The 19143-nt window shown below is 65.9% G+C and overlaps 1 protein-coding gene across 1 annotated transcript in view; it reads left to right on the top strand.

Moving 5' to 3' along the window:
- Positions 1 to 19143, top strand: part of STK16 (serine/threonine kinase 16) — a 46119-nt gene that overhangs the window by 17527 nt on the left and 9449 nt on the right. The gene's annotated exons all lie outside the window — the stretch shown is intronic.

The following is a 19143-nucleotide window of genomic DNA, read 5'->3' as shown; positions in this document are numbered from 1 at the left end:
GGCTCCCGGGAGTGGGGGGGCGTATGGAGCTCAAGGCTCCCGGGAGTGGGGGGGCGTATGGAGCTCAAGGCTCCCGGGAGGGGGGGGGCGTATGGAGCTCAAGGCTCCCGGGAGGGGGGGGGCGTATGGAGCTCAAGGCTCCCGGGAGGGGGGGGCGTATGGAGCTCAAGGCTCCCGGGAGGGGGGGGGGCGTATGGAGCTCAAGGCTCCCGGGAGGGGGGGGCGTATGGAGCTCAAGGCTCCCGGGAGGGGGGGGGGCGTATGGAGCTCAAGGCTCCCGGGAGGGGGGGGGGGCGTATGGAGCTCAAGGCTCCCGGGAGGGGGGGGGGGGCGTATGGAGCTCAAGGCTCCCGGGAGGGGGGGGGGGGCGTATGGAGCTCAAGGCTCCCGGGAGGGGGGGGGGGCGTATGGAGCTCAAGGCTCCCGGGAGGGGGGGGCGTATGGAGATCAAGGCTCCCGGGAGGGGGGGGGCGTATGGAGATCAAGGCTCCCGGGAGGGGGGGGCGTATGGAGATCAAGGCTCCCGGGAGGGGGGGGGGCGTATGGAGATCAAGGCTCCCGGGAGGGGGGGGGGCGTATGGAGATCAAGGCTCCCGGGAGGGGGGGGCGTATGGAGATCAAGGCTCCCGGGAGGGGGGCGTATGGAGATCAAGGTCCCGGGGCGTATGGAGATCAAGGTCCCGGGGCGGGGGCGTATGGAGATCAAGGCCCCCGGGAGGGGGGCGTATGGAGATCAAGGCCCCCGGGAGGGGGGCGTATGGAGATCAAGGCCCCCGGGAGGGGGGCGTATGGAGATCAAGGCCCCCGGGAGGGGGGCGTATGGAGATCAAGGCCCCCGGGAGGGGGGCGTATGGAGATCAAGGCCCCCGGGAGGGGGGCGTATGGAGATCAAGGCCCCCGGGAGGGGGGCGTATGGAGATCAAGGCCCCCGGGAGGGGGGCGTATGGAGATCAAGGCCCCCGGGAGGGGGGCGTATGGAGATCAAGGCCCCCGGGAGGGGGGCGTATGGAGATCAAGGCCCCCGGGAGGGGGGCGTATGGAGATCAAGGCCCCCGGGAGGGGGGCGTATGGAGATCAAGGCCCCCGGGAGGGGGGCGTATGGAGATCAAGGCCCCCGGGAGGGGGGCGTATGGAGATCAAGGCCCCCGGGAGGGGGGCGTATGGAGATCAAGGCCCCCGGGAGGGGGGCGTATGGAGATCAAGGCTCCCGGGAGGGGGGCGTATGGAGATCAAGGTCCCGGGGCGTATGGAGATCAAGGCTCCCGGGAGGGGGGGGGAGTATGGAGATCAAGGCTCCCGGGAGGGGGGGGAGTATGGAGATCAAGGCCCCCGGGAGGGGGGTGTATGGAGATCAAGGTCCCGGGGAGTATGGAGATCAAGGCTCCCGGGAGGGGGGGTGTATGGAGATCAAGGCTCCCGGGAGGGGGGGGCGTATGGAGATCAAGGCTCCCGGGAGGGGGGGGCGTATGGAGATCAAGGCTCCCGGGAGGGGGGGGCGTATGGAGATCAAGGCTCCCGGGAGGGGGGGGCGTATGGAGATCAAGGCTCCCGGGAGGGGGGGGCGTATGGAGATCAAGGCTCCCGGGAGGGGGGTGTATGGAGATCAAGGTCCCCGGGAGGGGGGGTGTATGGAGATCAAGGTCCCCGGGAGGGGGGGGTGTATGGAGATCAAGGTCCCCGGGAGGGGGGGGTGTATGGAGATCAAGGTCCCCGGGAGGGGGGGCGTATGGAGATCAAGGCTCCCGGGAGGGGGGGGCGTATGGAGATCAAGGCTCCCGGGAGGGGGGTGTATGGAGATCAAGGTCCCCGGGAGGGGGGGGCGTATGGAGATCAAGGTCCCCGGGAGGGGGGGGCGTATGGAGATCAAGGTCCCCGGGAGGGGGGGGTGTATGGAGATCAAGGTCCCCGGGAGGGGGGGGCGTATGGAGATCAAGGTCCCCGGGAGGGGGGGGCGTATGGAGATCAAGGCTCCCGGGAGGGGGGGGGCGTATGGAGATCAAGGCTCCCGGGAGGGGGGGGGCGTATGGAGATCAAGGCTCCCGGGAGGGGGGGGCGTATGGAGATCAAGGCTCCCGGGAGGGGGGGCGTATGGAGATCAAGGCTCCCGGGAGGGGGGGGCGTATGGAGATCAAGGCTCCCGGGAGGGGGGGGCGTATGGAGATCAAGGCTCCCGGGGCGTATGGAGATCAAGGTCCCGGGGCGTATGGAGATCAAGGTCCCGGGGCGTATGGAGATCAAGGCCCCCGGGAGGGGGGCGTATGGAGATCAAGGCCCCCGGGAGGGGGGCGTATGGAGATCAAGGCCCCCGGGAGGGGGGCGTATGGAGATCAAGGCCCCCGGGAGGGGGGCGTATGGAGATCAAGGCCCCCGGGAGGGGGGCGTATGGAGATCAAGGCCCCCGGGAGGGGGGCGTATGGAGATCAAGGCCCCCGGGAGGGGGGCGTATGGAGATCAAGGCCCCCGGGAGGGGGGCGTATGGAGATCAAGGCCCCCGGGAGGGGGGCGTATGGAGATCAAGGCCCCCGGGAGGGGGGCGTATGGAGATCAAGGCTCCCGGGAGGGGGGCGTATGGAGATCAAGGTCCCGGGGCGTATGGAGATCAAGGCTCCCGGGAGGGGGGGGGAGTATGGAGATCAAGGCTCCCGGGAGGGGGGGAGTATGGAGATCAAGGCTCCCGGGAGGGGGGGGAGTATGGAGATCAAGGCTCCCGGGAGGGGGGGGAGTATGGAGATCAAGGCTCCCGGGAGGGGGGGGAGTATGGAGATCAAGGCCCCCGGGAGGGGGGTGTATGGAGATCAAGGTCCCGGGGAGTATGGAGATCAAGGCTCCCGGGAGGGGGGTGTATGAAGATCAAGGTCCCGGGGAGTATGGAGATCAAGGCTCCCGGGAGGGGGGGGCGTATGGAGATCAAGGCTCCCGGGAGGGGGGGGCGTATGGAGATCAAGGCTCCCGGGAGGGGGGGGCGTATGGAGATCAAGGCTCCCGGGAGGGGGGGGGCGTATGGAGATCAAGGCTCCCGGGAGGGGGGGGCGTATGGAGATCAAGGCTCCCGGGAGGGGGGGCGTATGGAGATCAAGGCTCCCGGGAGGGGGGGGCGTATGGAGATCAAGGCTCCCGGGAGGGGGGGGCGTATGGAGATCAAGGCTCCCGGGAGGGGGGGGCGTATGGAGATCAAGGCTCCCGGGAGGGGGGGGCGTATGGAGATCAAGGCTCCCGGGAGGGGGGGGCGTATGGAGATCAAGGCTCCCGGGAGGGGGGGGCGTATGGAGATCAAGGCTCCCGGGAGGGGGGGGCGTATGGAGATCAAGGCTCCCGGGAGGGGGGGGCGTATGGAGATCAAGGCTCCCGGGAGGGGGGGGCGTATGGAGATCAAGGCTCCCGGGAGGGGGGGGCGTATGGAGATCAAGGCTCCCGGGAGGGGGGGGCGTATGGAGATCAAGGCTCCCGGGAGGGGGGTGTATGGAGATCAAGGTCCCGGGGCGTATGGAGATCAAGGCCCCCGGGAGGGGGGCGTATGGAGATCAAGGCCCCCGGGAGGGGGGCGTATGGAGATCAAGGCCCCCGGGAGGGGGGCGTATGGAGATCAAGGCTCCCGGGAGGGGGGCGTATGGAGATCAAGGCTCCCGGGAGGGGGGCGTATGGAGATCAAGGCTCCCGGGAGGGGGGGGAGTATGGAGATCAAGGCCCCCGGGAGGGGGGTGTATGGAGATCAAGGTCCCGGGGAGTATGGAGATCAAGGCTCCCGGGAGGGGGGTGTATGAAGATCAAGGCTCCCGGGAGGGGGGGTGTATGGAGATCAAGGCTCCCGGGAGGGGGGGTGTATGGAGATCAAGGCTCCCGGGAGGGGGGGTGTATGGAGATCAAGGCTCCCGGGAGGGGGGGTGTATGGAGATCAAGGCTCCCGGGAGGGGGGGTGTATGGAGATCAAGGCTCCCGGGAGGGGGGTGTATGGAGATCAAGGCTCCCGGGAGGGGGGGTGTATGGAGATCAAGGCTCTCGGGAGGGGGGGTGTATGGAGATCAAGGCTCTCGGGAGGGGGGGTGTATGGATATCAAGGCTCTCGGGAGGGGGGGTGTATGGAGATCAAGGCTCTCGGGAGGGGGGGTGTATGGAGATCAAGGCTCCCGGGAGGGGGGGTGTATGGAGATCAAGGCTCCCGGGAGGGGGGGTGTATGGAGATCAAGGCTCCCGGGAGGGGGGGTGTATGGAGATCAAGGCTCCGAGAGGGGGAGTATGGAGATCAAGGCTCCCGAGAGGGGGGGAGTATGGAGATCAAGGCTCCCGAGAGGCTCCCGGGAGGGGGGAGTATGGAGATCAAGGCTCCCGGGAGGTGGGTGTATGGAGATCAAGGCTCCCGGGAGGGGGGGTGTATGGAGATCAAGGCTCTCGGGAGGGGGGGTGTATGGAGATCAAGGCTCCCGGGAGGGGGGGTGTATGGAGATCAAGGCTCCCGGGAGGGGGGGTGTATGGAGATGAAGGCTCCCGAGAGGGGGGGAGTATGGAGATCAAGGCTCCCGAGAGGCTCCCGGGAGGGGGGAGTATGGAGATCAAGGCTCCCGGGAGGGGGGGCGTATGGAGATCAAGGCTCCCGGGAGGGGGGGCGTATGGAGATCAAGGCTCCCGGGAGGGGGGGCGTATGGAGATCAAGGCTCCCGGGAGGGGGGGCGTATGGAGATCAAGGCTCCCGGGAGGGGGGGCGTATGGAGATCAAGGCTCCCGGGAGGGGGGGCATATGGAGATCAAGGCTCCCGGGAGGGGGGGCGTATGGAGATCAAGGCTCCCGGGAGGGGGGGCGTATGGAGATCAAGGCTCCCGGGAGGGGGGGGCGTATGGAGATCAAGGCTCCCGGGAGGGGGGGCGTATGGAGATCAAGGCTCCCGGGAGGGGGGGCGTATGGAGATCAAGGCTCCCGGGAGGGGGGGCGTATGGAGATCAAGGCTCCCGGGAGGGGGGGCGTATGGAGATCAAGGCTCCCGGGAGGGGGGGGCGTATGGAGATCAAGGCTCCCGGGAGGGGGAGCGTATGGAGATCAAGGCTCCCGGGAGGGGGGGCGTATGGAGATCAAGGCTCCCGGGAGGGGGGGCGTATGGAGATCAAGGCTCCCGGGAGGGGGGGCGTATGGAGATCAAGGCTCCCGGGGAGTATGGAGATCAAGGCTCCCGGGAGGGGGGCGTATGGAGATCAAGGCTCCCGGGAGGGGGGCGTATGGAGATCAAGGTCCCGGGGAGTATGGAGATCAAGGCTCCCGGGAGGGGGGCGTATAGAGATCAAGGCCCCCGGGAGGGCGGTGTATGGAGATCAAGGTCCCGGGGAGTATGGAGATCAAGGCTCCCGGGAGGGGGGTGTATGGAGATCAAGGCCCCCGGGAGGGGGGTGTATGGAGATCAATGTCCCGGGGAGTATGGAGATCAAGGCTCCCGGGAGGGGGGCGTATAGAGATCAATGCCCCCGGGAGGGCGGTGTATGGAGATCAAGGTCCCGGGGAGTATGGAGATCAAGGCTCCCGGGAGGGGGGTGTATGGAGATCAAGGTCCCCGGGAGGGGGGTGTATGGAGATCAAGGTCCTGGGGAGTATGGAGGTCAAGGCTCCCGGGAGGGGGGGTGTATGGAGATCAAGCCTCCCGGGAGGGGGGCGTATGGGGATCAAGGCCCCCGGGAGGGGGGTGTATGGAGATCAAGGTCCCGGGGAGTATGGAGATCAAGGCTCCCGGGAGGGGGGAGTATGGAAATTAAGGCTCCCGGGAGGGGGGGGGGAGTATGGAGATCAAGGCTCCCGGGAGGGGGGTGTATGGAGATCAAGGTCCCGGGGAGTATGGAGATCAAGGCTCCCGGGAGGGGGGGTGTATGGAGATCAGGGCTCCCGAGAGGGGAGAGTATGGAGATCAAGGCTCCTGAGTGGGGGGTGTATGGAGATCAAGGCTCCCCGAGGGGGGTGTATGGAGATCAAGGCTCCCGGGAGGGGGGTGTTTGGAGATCAAGGCTCCCGGGAGGGGGGTGTATGGAGATCAAGGCCCCCGGGAGGGGGGTGTATGGAGATCAAGGCCCCCGGGAGGGGGGTGTATGGAGATCAAGGCCCCCGGGAGGGGGGTGTATGGAGATCAAGGCCCCCGGGAGGGGGGTGTATGGAGATCAAGGCCCCCGGGAGGGGGGTGTATGGAGATCAGGGGCCCGGGGAGTATGGAGATCAAGGCTCCCGGGAGAGGGGTGTATGGAGATCAAGGTCCCTGGGAATATGGAGATCAAGGCTCCCAGGAGGGGGGGGGTGTATGGAGATCAAGGCTCCCGAGAGGGGGGAGTATGGAGATCAAGGCTCCCGGGAGGGGGGGAGTATGGAGATCAAGGCTCCCGGGAGGGGGGGGGAGTATGGAGATCAAGGCTCCCGGGAGGGAGGGGGGCGAATGGAGATCAAGGTCCCGGGTAGTATGGAGATCAAGGCTCCCGGGAGAGGGGTGTATGGAGATCAAGGTCCCTGGGAATATGGAGATCAAGGCTCCCAGGAGGGGGGGGGTGTATGGAGATCAAGGCTCCCGAGAGGGGGGAGTATCGAGATCAAGGCTCCCGGGAGGGGGGGAGTATGGAGATCAAGGCTCCCGGGAGGGGGGGGAGTATGGAGATCAAGGCTCCCGGGAGGGAGGGGGGCGAATGGAGATCAAGGTCCCGGGTAGTATGGAGATCAAGGCTCCCGGGAGGGGGGTGTATGGAGATCAAGGTCCCGGGGAGTATGGAGATCAGGGCTCCTGGGAGGGGGGTGTATGGAGATCAAGACTCCCGGGAGGGGGGTGTATGGAGATCAAGACTCCCGGGAGGGGGGTGTATGGAGATCAAGACTCCCGGGAGGGGGGAGTATGGAGATCAAGACTCCCGGGAGGGGGGTGTATGGAGATGAAGGCTCCCGGGAGGGGGGTGTATGGAGATGAAGGCTCCCGGGAGGGGGGTGTATGGAGATGAAGGCTCCCGGGAGGGGGGTGTATGGAGAGGAAGGCTCCCGGGAGGGGGGTGTATGGAGATGAAGGCTCCCGGGAGGGGGGTGTATGGAGATGAAGGCTCCCGGGAGGGGGGGGGGGGGGGGGAAGTATGGAGATCAAGGCTCCCGGGAGGGGGGCGAATGGAGATCAAGGTCCCGGGTAGTATGGAGATCAAGGCTCCCGGGAGGGGGGTGTATGGAGATCAAGGTCCCGGGGAGTATGGAGATCAGGGCTCCTGGGAGGGGGGTGTATGGAGATCAAGACTCCCGGGAGGGGGGTGTATGGAGATCAAGACTCCCGGGAGGGGGGTGTATGGAGATCAAGACTCCCGGGAGGGGGGTGTATGGAGATCAAGACTCCCGGGAGGGGGGAGTATGGAGATCAAGGCTCCCGGGAGGGGGGTGTATGGAGATGAAGGCTCCCGGGAGGGGGGTGTATGGAGATGAAGGCTCCCGGGAGGGGGGTGTATGGAGATGAAGGCTCCCGGGAGGGGGGTGTATGGAGATGAAGGCTCCCGGGAGGGGGGTGTATGGAGATGAAGGCTCCCGGGAGGGGGGTGTATGGAGATGAAGGCTCCCGGGAGGGGGGTGTATGGAGATGAAGGCTCCCGGGAGGGGGGTGTATGGAGATGAAGGCTCCCGGGAGGGGGGTGTATGGAGATGAAGGCTCCCGGGAGGGGGGTGTATGGAGATGAAGGCTCCCGGGAGGGGGGTGTATGGAGATGAAGGCTCCCGGGAGGGGGGTGTATGGAGATGAAGGCTCCCGGGAGGGGGGTGTATGGAGATGAAGGCTCCCGGGAGGGGGGTGTATGGAGATGAAGGCTCCCGGGAGGTGGGTGTATGGAGATGAAGGCTCCCGGGAGGTGGGTGTATGGAGATGAAGGCTCCCGGGAGGGGGGTGTATGGAGATGAAGGCTCCCGGGAGGGGGGGCGTATGGAGATGAAGGCTCCCGGGAGGGGGGGCGTATGGAGATGAAGGCTCCCGGGAGGGGGGGCGTATGGAGATGAAGGCTCCCGGGAGGGGGGGCGTATGGAGATGAAGGCTCCCGGGAGGGGGGGCGTATGGAGATCAAGGCTCCCGGGAGGGGGGGCGTATGGAGATCAAGGCTCCCGGGAGGGGGGGCGTATGGAGATCAAGGCCCCCGGGAGGGGGGCGTATGGAGATCAAGGCCCCCGGGAGGGGGGCGTATGGAGATCAAGGCCCCCGGGAGGGGGGCGTATGGAGATCAAGGCCCCCGGGAGGGGGGCGTATGGAGATCAAGGCCCCCGGGAGGGGGGCGTATGGAGATCAAGGCCCCCGGGAGGGGGGCGTATGGAGATCAAGGCCCCCGGGAGGGGGGCGTATGGAGATCAAGGCCCCCGGGAGGGGGGCGTATGGAGATCAAGGCCCCCGGGAGGGGGGCGTATGGAGATCAAGGCCCCCGGGAGGGGGGCGTATGGAGATCAAGGCCCCCGGGAGGGGGGCGTATGGAGATCAAGGCTCCCGGGAGGGGGGTGTATGGAGATCAAGGTCCCGGGGCGTATGGAGATCAAGGCTCCCGGGAGGGGGGGGGAGTATGGAGATCAAGGCTCCCGGGAGGGGGGGGAGTATGGAGATCAAGGCTCCCGGGAGGGGGGGGAGTATGGAGATCAAGGCCCCCGGGAGGGGGGTGTATGGAGATCAAGGTCCCGGGGAGTATGGAGATCAAGGCTCCCGGGAGGGGGGTGTATGAAGATCAAGGTCCCGGGGAGTATGGAGATCAAGGCTCCCGGGAGGGGGGGGCGTATGAAGATCAAGGCTCCCGGGAGGGGGGGGCGTATGGAGATCAAGGCTCCCGGGAGGGGGGGGCGTATGGAGATCAAGGCTCCCGGGAGGGGGGGGCGTATGGAGATCAAGGCTCCCGGGAGGGGGGGGCGTATGGAGATCAAGGCTCCCGGGAGGGGGGGGCGTATGGAGATCAAGGCTCCCGGGAGGGGGGGGCGTATGGAGATCAAGGCTCCCGGGAGGGGGGGGCGTATGGAGATCAAGGCTTCCGGGAGGGGGGGGCGTATGGAGATCAAGGCTCCCGGGAGGGGGGGGGCGTATGGAGATCAAGGCTCCCGGGAGGGGGGGGCGTATGGAGATCAAGGCTCCCGGGAGGGGGGGCGTATGGAGATCAAGGCTCCCGGGAGGGGGGGGCGTATGGAGATCAAGGCTCCCGGGAGGGGGGTGTATGGAGATCAAGGTCCCGGGGCGTATGGAGATCAAGGCCCCCGGGAGGGGGGCGTATGGAGATCAAGGCCCCCGGGAGGGGGGCGTATGGAGATCAAGGCCCCCGGGAGGGGGGCGTATGGAGATCAAGGCCCCCGGGAGGGGGGCGTATGGAGATCAAGGCCCCCGGGAGGGGGGCGTATGGAGATCAAGGCTCCCGGGAGGGGGGCGTATGGAGATCAAGGCTCCCGGGAGGGGGGCGTATGGAGATCAAGGCTCCCGGGAGGGGGGGGAGTATGGAGATCAAGGCCCCCGGGAGGGGGGTGTATGGAGATCAAGGTCCCGGGGAGTATGGAGATCAAGGCTCCCGGGAGGGGGGTGTATGAAGATCAAGGCTCCCGGGAGGGGGGGTGTATGGAGATCAAGGCTCCCGGGAGGGGGGGTGTATGGAGATCAAGGCTCCCGGGAGGGGGGGTGTATGGAGATCAAGGCTCCCGGGAGGGGGGGTGTATGGAGATCAAGGCTCCCGGGAGGGGGGGTGTATGGAGATCAAGGCTCCTGGGAGGGGGGGTGTATGGAGATCAAGGCTCTCGGGAGGGGGGGTGTATGGAGATCAAGGCTCTCAGGAGGGGGGGTGTATGGATATCAAGGCTCTCGGGAGGGGGGGTGTATGGAGATCAAGGCTCTCGGGAGGGGGGGTGTATGGATATCAAGGCTCTCGGGAGGGGGGGTGTATGGAGATCAAGGCTCTCGGGAGGGGGGGTGTATGGAGATCAAGGCTCCCGGGAGGGGGGGTGTATGGAGATCAAGGCTCCCGGGAGGGGGGGTGTATGGAGATCAAGGCTCCCGGGAGGGGGGGTGTATGGAGATCAAGGCTCCGAGAGGGGGAGTATGGAGATCAAGGCTCCCGAGAGGGGGGGAGTATGGAGATCAAGGCTCCCGAGAGGCTCCCGGGAGGGGGGAGTATGGAGATCAAGGCTCCCGGGAGGGGGGTGTATGGAGATCAAGGCTCCCGGGAGGGGGGGTGTATGGAGATCAAGGCTCCCGGGAGGGGGGGTGTATGGAGATCAAGGCTCCCGGGAGGGGGGGTGTATGGAGATCAAGGCTCCCGGGAGGGGGGGTGTATGGAGATCAAGGCTCTCGGGAGGGGGGGTGTATGGAGATCAAGGCTCCCGGGAGGGGGGGTGTATGGAGATCAAGGCTCCCGGGAGGGGGGGTGTATGGAGATGAAGGCTCCCGAGAGGGGGGGGGAGTATGGAGATCAAGGCTCCCGAGAGGCTCCCGGGAGGGGGGAGTATGGAGATCAAGGCTCCCGGGAGGGGGGGCGTATGGAGATCAAGGCTCCCGGGAGGGGGGGCGTATGGAGATCAAGGCTCCCGGGAGGGGGGGCGTATGGAGATCAAGGCTCCCGGGAGGGGGGGCGTATGGAGATCAAGGCTCCCGGGAGGGGGGGCGTATGGAGATCAAGGCTCCCGGGAGGGGGGGCGTATGGAGATCAAGGCTCCCGGGAGGGGGGGCGTATGGAGATCAAGGCTCCCGGGAGGGGGGGCGTATGGAGATCAAGGCTCCCGGGAGGGGGGGCGTATGGAGATCAAGGCTCCCGGGAGGGGGGGCGTATGGAGATCAAGGCTCCCGGGAGGGGGGGGCGTATGGAGATCAAGGCTCCCGGGAGGGGGGGCGTATGGAGATCAAGGCTCCCGGGAGGGGGGGCGTATGGAGATCAAGGCTCCCGGGAGGGGGGGCGTATGGAGATCAAGGCTCCCGGGAGGGGGGGCGTATGGAGATCAAGGCTCCCGGGAGGGGGGGCGTATGGAGATCAAGGCTCCCGGGAGGGGGGGCGTATGGAGATCAAGGCTCCCGGGAGGGGGGGCGTATGGAGATCAAGGCTCCGGGGAGGGGGGGCGTATGGAGATCAAGGCTCCCGGGAGGGGGGGCGTATGGAGATCAAGGCTCCCGGGAGGGGGAGCGTATGGAGATCAAGGCTCCCGGGAGGGGGGGCGTATGGAGATCAAGGCTCCCGGGAGGGGGGGCGTATGGAGATCAAGGCTCCGGGGAGGGGGGGCGTATGGAGATCAAGGCTCCCGGGGAGTATGGAGATCAAGGCTCCCGGGAGGGGGGCGTATGGAGATCAAGGCTCCCGGGAGGGGGGCGTATGGAGATCAAGGTCCCGGGGAGTATGGAGATCAAGGCTCCCGGGAGGGGGGCGTATAGAGATCAAGGCCCCCGGGAGGGCGGTGTATGGAGATCAAGGTCCCGGGGAGTATGGAGATCAAGGCTCCCGGGAGGGGGGTGTATGGAGATCAAGGCCCCCGGGAGGGGGGTGTATGGAGATCAATGTCCCGGGGAGTATGGAGATCAAGGCTCCCGGGAGGGGGGCGTATAGAGATCAATGCCCCCGGGAGGGCGGTGTTTGGAGATCAAGGTCCCGGGGAGTATGGAGATCAAGGCTCCCGGGAGGGGGGTGTATGGAGATCAAGGTCCCCGGGAGGGGGGTGTATGGAGATCAAGGTCCTGGGGAGTATGGAGGTCAAGGCTCCCGGGAGGGGGGGTGTATGGAGATCAAGCCTCCCGGGAGGGGGGCGTATGGGGATCAAGGCCCCCGGGAGGGGGGTGTATGGAGATCAAGGTCCCGGGAGTATGGAGATCAAGGCTCCCGGGAGGGGGGTGTATGAAGATCAAGGTCCCGGGGAGTATGGAGATCAAGGCTCCCGGGAGGGGGGAGTATGGAAATTAAGGCTCCCGGGAGGGGGGGGGGGAGTATGGAGATCAAGGCTCCCGGGAGGGGGGTGTATGGAGATCAAGGTCCCGGGGAGTATGGAGATCAAGGCTCCCGGGAGGGGGGGTGTATGGAGATCAGGGCTCCCGAGAGGGGAGAGTATGGAGATCAAGGCTCCTGAGTGGGGGGTGTATGGAGATCAAGGCTCCCGGAGGGGGGTGTATGGAGATCAAGGCTCCCGGGAGGGGGGTGTTTGGAGATCAAGGCCCCCGGGAGGGGGGTGTATGGAGATCAAGGCCCCCGGGAGGGGTGTGTATGGAGATCAAGGCCCCCGGGAGGGGGGTGTATGGAGATCAAGGCCCCCGGGAGGGGGGTGTATGGAGATCAAGGCCCCCGGGAGGGGGGTGTATGGAGATCAGGGGCCCGGGGAGTATGGAGATCAAGGCTCCCGGGAGAGGGGTGTATGGAGATCAAGGTCCCTGGGAATATGGAGATCAAGGCTCCCAGGAGGGGGGGGGTGTATGGAGATCAAGGCTCCCGAGAGGGGGGAGTATGGAGATCAAGGCTCCCGGGAGGGGGGGAGTATGGAGATCAAGGCTCCCGGGAGGGGGGGAGTATGGAGATCAAGGCTCCCGGGAGGGGGGGGGAGTATGGAGATCAAGGCTCCCGGGAGGGAGGGGGGCGAATGGAGATCAAGGTCCCGGGTAGTATGGAGATCAAGGCTCCCGGGAGAGGGGTGTATGGAGATCAAGGTCCCTGGGAATATGGAGATCAAGGCTCCCAGGAGGGGGGGGGTGTATGGAGATCAAGGCTCCCGAGAGGGGGGAGTATGGAGATCAAGGCTCCCGGGAGGGGGGGAGTATGGAGATCAAGGCTCCCGGGAGGGGGGGGAGTATGGAGATCAAGGCTCCCGGGAGGGAGGGGGGCGAATGGAGATCAAGGTCCCGGGTAGTATGGAGATCAAGGCTCCCGGGAGGGGGGAGTATGGAGATCAAGGTCCCGGGGAGTATGGAGATCAGGGCTCCTGGGAGGGGGGTGTATGGAGATCAAGACTCCCGGGAGGGGGGTGTATGGAGATCAAGACTCCCGGGAGGGGGGTGTATGGAGATCAAGACTCCCGGGAGGGGGGAGTATGGAGATCAAGACTCCCGGGAGGGGGGTGTATGGAGATGAAGGCTCCCGGGAGGGGGGTGTATGGAGATGAAGGCTCCCGGGAGGGGGGTGTATGGAGATGAAGGCTCCCGGGAGGGGGGTGTATGGAGAGGAAGGCTCCCGGGAGGGGGGTGTATGGAGATGAAGGCTCCCGGGAGGGGGGTGTATGGAGATGAAGGCTCCCGGGAGGGGGGGGGGGGGGAAGTATGGAGATCAAGGCTCCCGGGAGGGGGGCGAATGGAGATCAAGGTCCCGGGTAGTATGGAGATCAAGGCTCCCGGGAGGGGGGTGTATGGAGATCAAGGTCCCGGGGAGTATGGAGATCAGGGCTCCTGGGAGGGGGGTGTATGGAGATCAAGACTCCCGGGAGGGGGGTGTATGGAGATCAAGACTCCCGGGAGGGGGGTGTATGGAGATCAAGACTCCCGGGAGGGGGGAGTATGGAGATCAAGACTCCCGGGAGGGGGGTGTATGGAGATGAAGGCTCCCGGGAGGGGGGTGTATGGAGATGAAGGCTCCCGGGAGGGGGGTGTATGGAGATGAAGGCTCCCGGGAGGGGGGTGTATGGAGATGAAGGCTCCCGGGAGGGGGGTGTATGGAGATGAAGGCTCCCGGGAGGGGGGTGTATGGAGATGAAGGCTCCCGGGAGGGGGGTGTATGGAGATGAAGGCTCCCGGGAGGGGGGTGTATGGAGATGAAGGCTCCCGGGAGGGGGGTGTATGGAGATGAAGGCTCCCGGGAGGGGGGTGTATGGAGATGAAGGCTCCCGGGAGGGGGGTGTATGGAGATGAAGGCTCCCGGGAGGGGGGTGTATGGAGATGAAGGCTCCCGGGAGGGGGGTGTATGGAGATGAAGGCTCCCGGGAGGGGGGTGTATGGAGATGAAGGCTCCCGGGAGGGGGGTGTATGGAGATGAAGGCTCCCGGGAGGGGGGTGTATGGAGATGAAGGCTCCCGGGAGGGGGGTGTATGGAGATGAAGGCTCCCGGGAGGTGGGTGTATGGAGATGAAGGCTCCCGGGAGGGGGGTGTATGGAGATGAAGGCTCCCGGGAGGGGGGGCGTATGGAGATGAAGGCTCCCGGGAGGGGGGGCGTATGGAGATCAAGGCTCCCGGGAGGGGGGGCGTATGGAGATCAAGGCTCCCGGGAGGGGGGGCGTATGGAGATGAAGGCTCCCGGGAGGGGGGGCGTATGGAGATGAAGGCTCCCGGGAGGGGGGGCGTATGGAGATCAAGGCTCCCGGGAGGGGGGGCGTATGGAGATCAAGGCTCCCGGGAGGGGGGCGTATGGAGATCAAGGCTCCCGGGAGGGGGGCGTATGGAGATCAAGGCTCCCGGGAGGGGGGGGCGTATGGAGATCAAGGCTCCCGGGAGGGGGGGGCGTATGGAGATCAAGGCTCCCGGGAGGGGGGGGCGTATGGAGATCAAGGCTCCCGGGAGGGGGGGGCGTATGGAGATCAAGGCTCCCGGGAGGGGGGGGCGTATGGAGATCAAGGCTCCCGGGAGGGGGGGGCGTATGGAGATCAAGGCTCCCGGGAGGGGGGGGCGTATGGAGATCAAGGCTCCCGGGAGGGGGGGGCGTATGGAGATCAAGGCTCCCGGGAGGGGGGGCGTATGGAGATCAAGGCTCCCGGGAGGGGGGGGCGTATGGAGATCAAGGCTCCCGGGAGGGGGGGGCGTATGGAGATCAAGGCTCCCGGGAGGGGGGGGCGTATGGAGATCAAGGCTCCCGGGAGAGGGGTGTATGGAGATCAAGGCTCCCGGGAGGGGGGGGGCGTATGGAGATCAAGGCTCCCGGGAGGGGGGGGGCGTATGGAGATCAAGGCTCCCGGGAGGGGGGGGGCGTATGGAGATCAAGGCTCCCGGGAGGGGGGGGCGTATGGAGATCAAGGCTCCCGGGAGGGGGGTGTATGGAGATCAAGGCTCCCGAGAGGGGGGGAGTATGGAGATCAAGGCTCCCGAGAGGCTCCCGGGAGGGGGGAGTATGGAGATCAAGGCTCCCGGGAGGGGGGGCGTATGGAGATCAAGGCTCCCGGGAGGGGGGGCGTATGGAGATCAAGGCTCCCGGGAGGGGGGGCGTATGGAGATCAAGGCTCCCGGGAGGGGGGGCGTATGGAGATCAAGGCTCCCGGGAGGGGGGGCGTATGGAGATCAAGGCTCCCGGGAGGGGGGGCGTATGGAGATCAAGGCTCCCGGGAGGGGGGGCGTATGGAGATCAAGGCTCCCGGGAGGGGGGGCGTATGGAGATCAAGGCTCCCGGGAGGGGGGGCGTATGGAGATCAAGGCTCCCGGGAGGGGGGGCGTATGGAGATCAAGGCTCCCGGGAGGGGGGGCGTATGGAGATCAAGGCTCCCGGGAGGGGGGGGCGTATGGAGATCAAGGCTCCCGGGAGGGGGGGCGTATGGAGATCAAGGCTCCCGGGAGGGGGGGCGTATGGAGATCAAGGCTCCCGGGAGGGGGGGCGTATGGAGATCAAGGCTCCCGGGAGGGGGAGCGTATGGAGATCAAGGCTCCCGGGAGGGGGGGCGTATGGAGATCAAGGCTCCCGGGAGGGGGGGCGTATGGAGATCAAGGCTCCCGGGAGGGGGGGCGTATGGAGATCAAGGCTCCCGGGAGGGGGGGCGTATGGAGATCAAGGCTCCCGGGGAGCATGGAGATCAAGGCTCCCGGGAGGGGGGCGTATGGAGATCAAGGTCCCGGGGAGTATGGAGATCAAGGCTCCCGGGAGGGGGGCGTATAGAGATCAAGGCCCCCGGGAGGGCGGTGTATGGAGATCAAGGTCCCGGGGAGTATGGAGATCAAGGCTCCCGGGAGGGGGGTGTATGGAGATCAAGGCCCCCGGGAGGGGGGTGTATGGAGATCAATGTCCCGGGGAATATGGAGATCAAGGCTCCCGGGAGGGGGGCGTATAGAGATCAATGCCCCCGGGAGGGCGGTGTATGGAGATCAAGGCTCCCGGGAGGGGGGTGTATGGAGATCAAGGCTCCCGGGAGGGGGGTGTATGGAGATCAAGGTCCCCGGGAGGGGGGTGTATGGAGATCAAGGTCCTGGGGAGTATGGAGATCAAGGCTCCCGGGAGGGGGGGGTGTATGGAGATCAAGCCTCCCGGGAGGGGGGCGTATGGGGATCAAGGCCCCCGGGAGGGGGGTGTATGGAGATCAAGGTCCCGGGAGTATGGAGATCGAGGCTCCCGAGAGGGGGGTGTATGAAGATCAAGGTCCCGGGGAGTATGGAGATCAAGGCTCCCGGGAGGGGGGAGTATGGAGATCAAGGCTCCCGGGAGGGGGGGGGGAGTATGGAGATCAAGGCTCCCGGGAGGGGGGTGTATGGAGATCAAGGTCCCGGGGAGTATGGAGATCAAGGCTCCCGGGAGGGGGGGTGTATGGAGATCAGGGCTCCCGAGAGGGGAGAGTATGGAGATCAAGGCTCCCGGGAGGGGGGTGTATGGAGATCAAGGCCCCCGGGAGGGGGGTGTATGGAGATCAAGGCCCCCGGGAGGGGGGTGTATGGAGATCAAGGCCCCCGGGAGGGGGGTGTATGGAGATCAAGGCCCCCGGGAGGGGGGTGTATGGAGATCAAGGCCCCCGGGAGGGGGGTGTATGGAGATCAAGGTCCCGGGGAGTATGGAGATCAAGGCTCCCGGGAGAGGGGTGTATGGAGATCAAGGTCCCTGGGAATATGGAGATCAAGGCTCCCAGGAGGGGGGGGGTGTATGGAGATCAAGGCTCCCGAGAGGGGGGAGTATGGAGATCAAGGCTCCCGGGAGGGGGGCAGTATGGAGATCAAGGCTCCCGGGAGGGGGGCAGTATGGAGATCAAGGCTCCCGGGAGGGGGGGGGGAGTATGGAGATCAAGGCTCCCGGGAGGCGAATGGAGATCAAGGTCCCGGGTAGTATGGAGATCAAGGCTCCCGGGAGGGGGGTGTATGGAGATCAAGGTCCCGGGGAGTATGGAGATCAGGGCTCCTGGGAGGGGGGTGTATGGAGATCAAGACTCCCGGGAGGGGGGAGTATGGAGATCAAGACTCCCGGGAGGGGGGTGTATGGAGATGAAGGCTCCCGGGAGGGGGGTGTATGGAGATGAAGGCTCCCGGGAGGGGGGTGTTTGGAGATCAAGGTCCCGGGGAATATGGAGATCAAGGCTCCCGGGAGGGGGGCGTATAGAGATCAATGCCCCCGGGAGGGCGGTGTATGGAGATCAAGGCTCCCGGGAGGGGGGTGTATGGAGATCAAGGCTCCTGGGAGGGGGGTGTATGGAGATCAAGGTCCCCGGGAGGGGGGTGTATGGAGATCAAGGTCCTGGGGAGTATGGAGATCAAGGCTCCCGGGAGGGGGGGGGTGTATGGAGATCAAGCCTCCCGGGAGGGGGGCGTATGGGGATCAAGGCCCCCGGGAGGGGGGTGTATGGAGATCAAGGTCCCGGGAGTATGGAGATCGAGGCTCCCGGGAGGGGGGTGTATGAAGATCAAGTTCCCGGGGAGTATGGAGATCAAGGCTCCCGGGAGGGGGGAGTATGGAGATCAAGGCTCCCGGGAGGGGGGGGGAGTATGGAGATCAAGGCTCCCGGGAGGGGGGTGTATGGAGATCAAGGTCCCGGGGAGTATGGAGATCAAGGCTCCCGGGAGGGGGGTGTATGGAGATCAGGGCTCCCGAGAGGGGAGAGTATGGAGATCAAGGCTCCCGGGAGGGGGGTGTATGGAGATCAAGGCCCCCGGGAGGGGGGTGTATGGAGATCAAGGCCCCCGGGAGGGGGGTGTATGGAGATCAAGGCCCCCGGGAGGGGGGTGTATGGAGATCAAGGCCCCCGGGAGGGGGGTGTATGGAGATCAAGGCCCCCGGGAGGGGGGTGTATGGAGATCAAGGTCCCGGGGAGTATGGAGATCAAGGCTCCCGGGAGAGGGGTGTATGGAGATCAAGGTCCCTGGGAATATGGAGATCAAGGCTCCCAGGAGGGGGGGGGTGTATGGAGATCAAGGCTCCCGAGAGGGGGGAGTATGGAGATCAAGGCTCCCGGGAGGGGGGGAGTATGGAGATCAAGGCTCCCGGGAGGGGGGGGAGTATGGAGATCAAGGCTCCCGGGAGGGAGGGGGGCGAATGGAGATCAAGGTCCCGGGTAGTATGGAGATCAAGGCTCCCGGGAGGGGGGTGTATGGAGATCAAGGTCCCGGGGAGTATGGAGATCAGGGCTCCTGGGAGGGGGGTGTATGGAGATCAAGACTCCCGGGAGGGGGGAGTATGGAGATCAAGACTCCCGGGAGGGGGGTGTATGGAGATGAAGGCTCCCGGGAGGGGGGTGTATGGAGATGAAGGCTCCCGGGAGGGGGGTGTATGGAGATGAAGGCTCCCGGGAGGGGGGTGTATGGAGATGAAGGCTCCCGGGAGGGGGGTGTATGGAGATGAAGGCTCCCGGGAGGGGGGTGTATGGAGATCAAGGTCCCGGGGAATATGGAGATCAAGGCTCCCGGGAGGGGGGCGTATAGAGATCAATGCCCCCGGGAGGGCGGTGTATGGAGATCAAGGCTCCCGGGAGGGGGGTGTATGGAGATCAAGGCTCCCGGGAGGGGGGTGTATGGAGATCAAGGTCCCCGGGAGGGGGGTGTATGGAGATCAAGGTCCTGGGGAGTATGGAGATCAAGGCTCCCGGGAGGGGGGGGTGTATGGAGATCAAGCCTCCCGGGAGGGGGGCGTATGGGGATCAAGGCCCCCGGGAGGGGGGTGTATGGAGATCAAGGTCCCGGGAGTATGGAGATCGAGGCTCCCGGGAGGGGGGTGTATGAAGATCAAGGTCCCGGGGAGTATGGAGATCAAGGCTCCCGGGAGGGGGGAGTATGGAGATCAAGGCTCCCGGGAGGGGGGGGGAGTATGGAGATCAAGGCTCCCGGGAGGGGGGTGTATGGAGATCAAGGTCCCGGGGAGTATGGAGATGAAGGCTCCCGGGAGGGGGGTGTATGGAGATGAAGGCTCCCGGGAGGGGGGTGTATGGAGATGAAGGCTCCCGGGAGGGGGGTGTATGGAGATGAAGGCTCCCGGGAGGGGGGTGTATGGAGATGAAGGCTCCCGGGAGGGGGGTGTATGGAGATGAAGGCTCCCGGGAGGGGGGTGTATGGAGATGAAGGCTCCCGGGAGGGGGGTGTATGGAGATGAAG

Source organism: Lithobates pipiens, unplaced genomic scaffold (genome assembly GCF_037356315.1).
Source record: "Lithobates pipiens isolate NorthernLeopardFrog02 unplaced genomic scaffold, aLitPip1_a1.2 Scaffold_22, whole genome shotgun sequence".
In the NCBI taxonomy this organism is placed as follows: Eukaryota; Metazoa; Chordata; class Amphibia; order Anura; family Ranidae; genus Lithobates; species Lithobates pipiens.
Note: the sequence above shows the minus strand (reverse complement) of the source record. Positions and strands in the feature narration are given on the sequence as shown.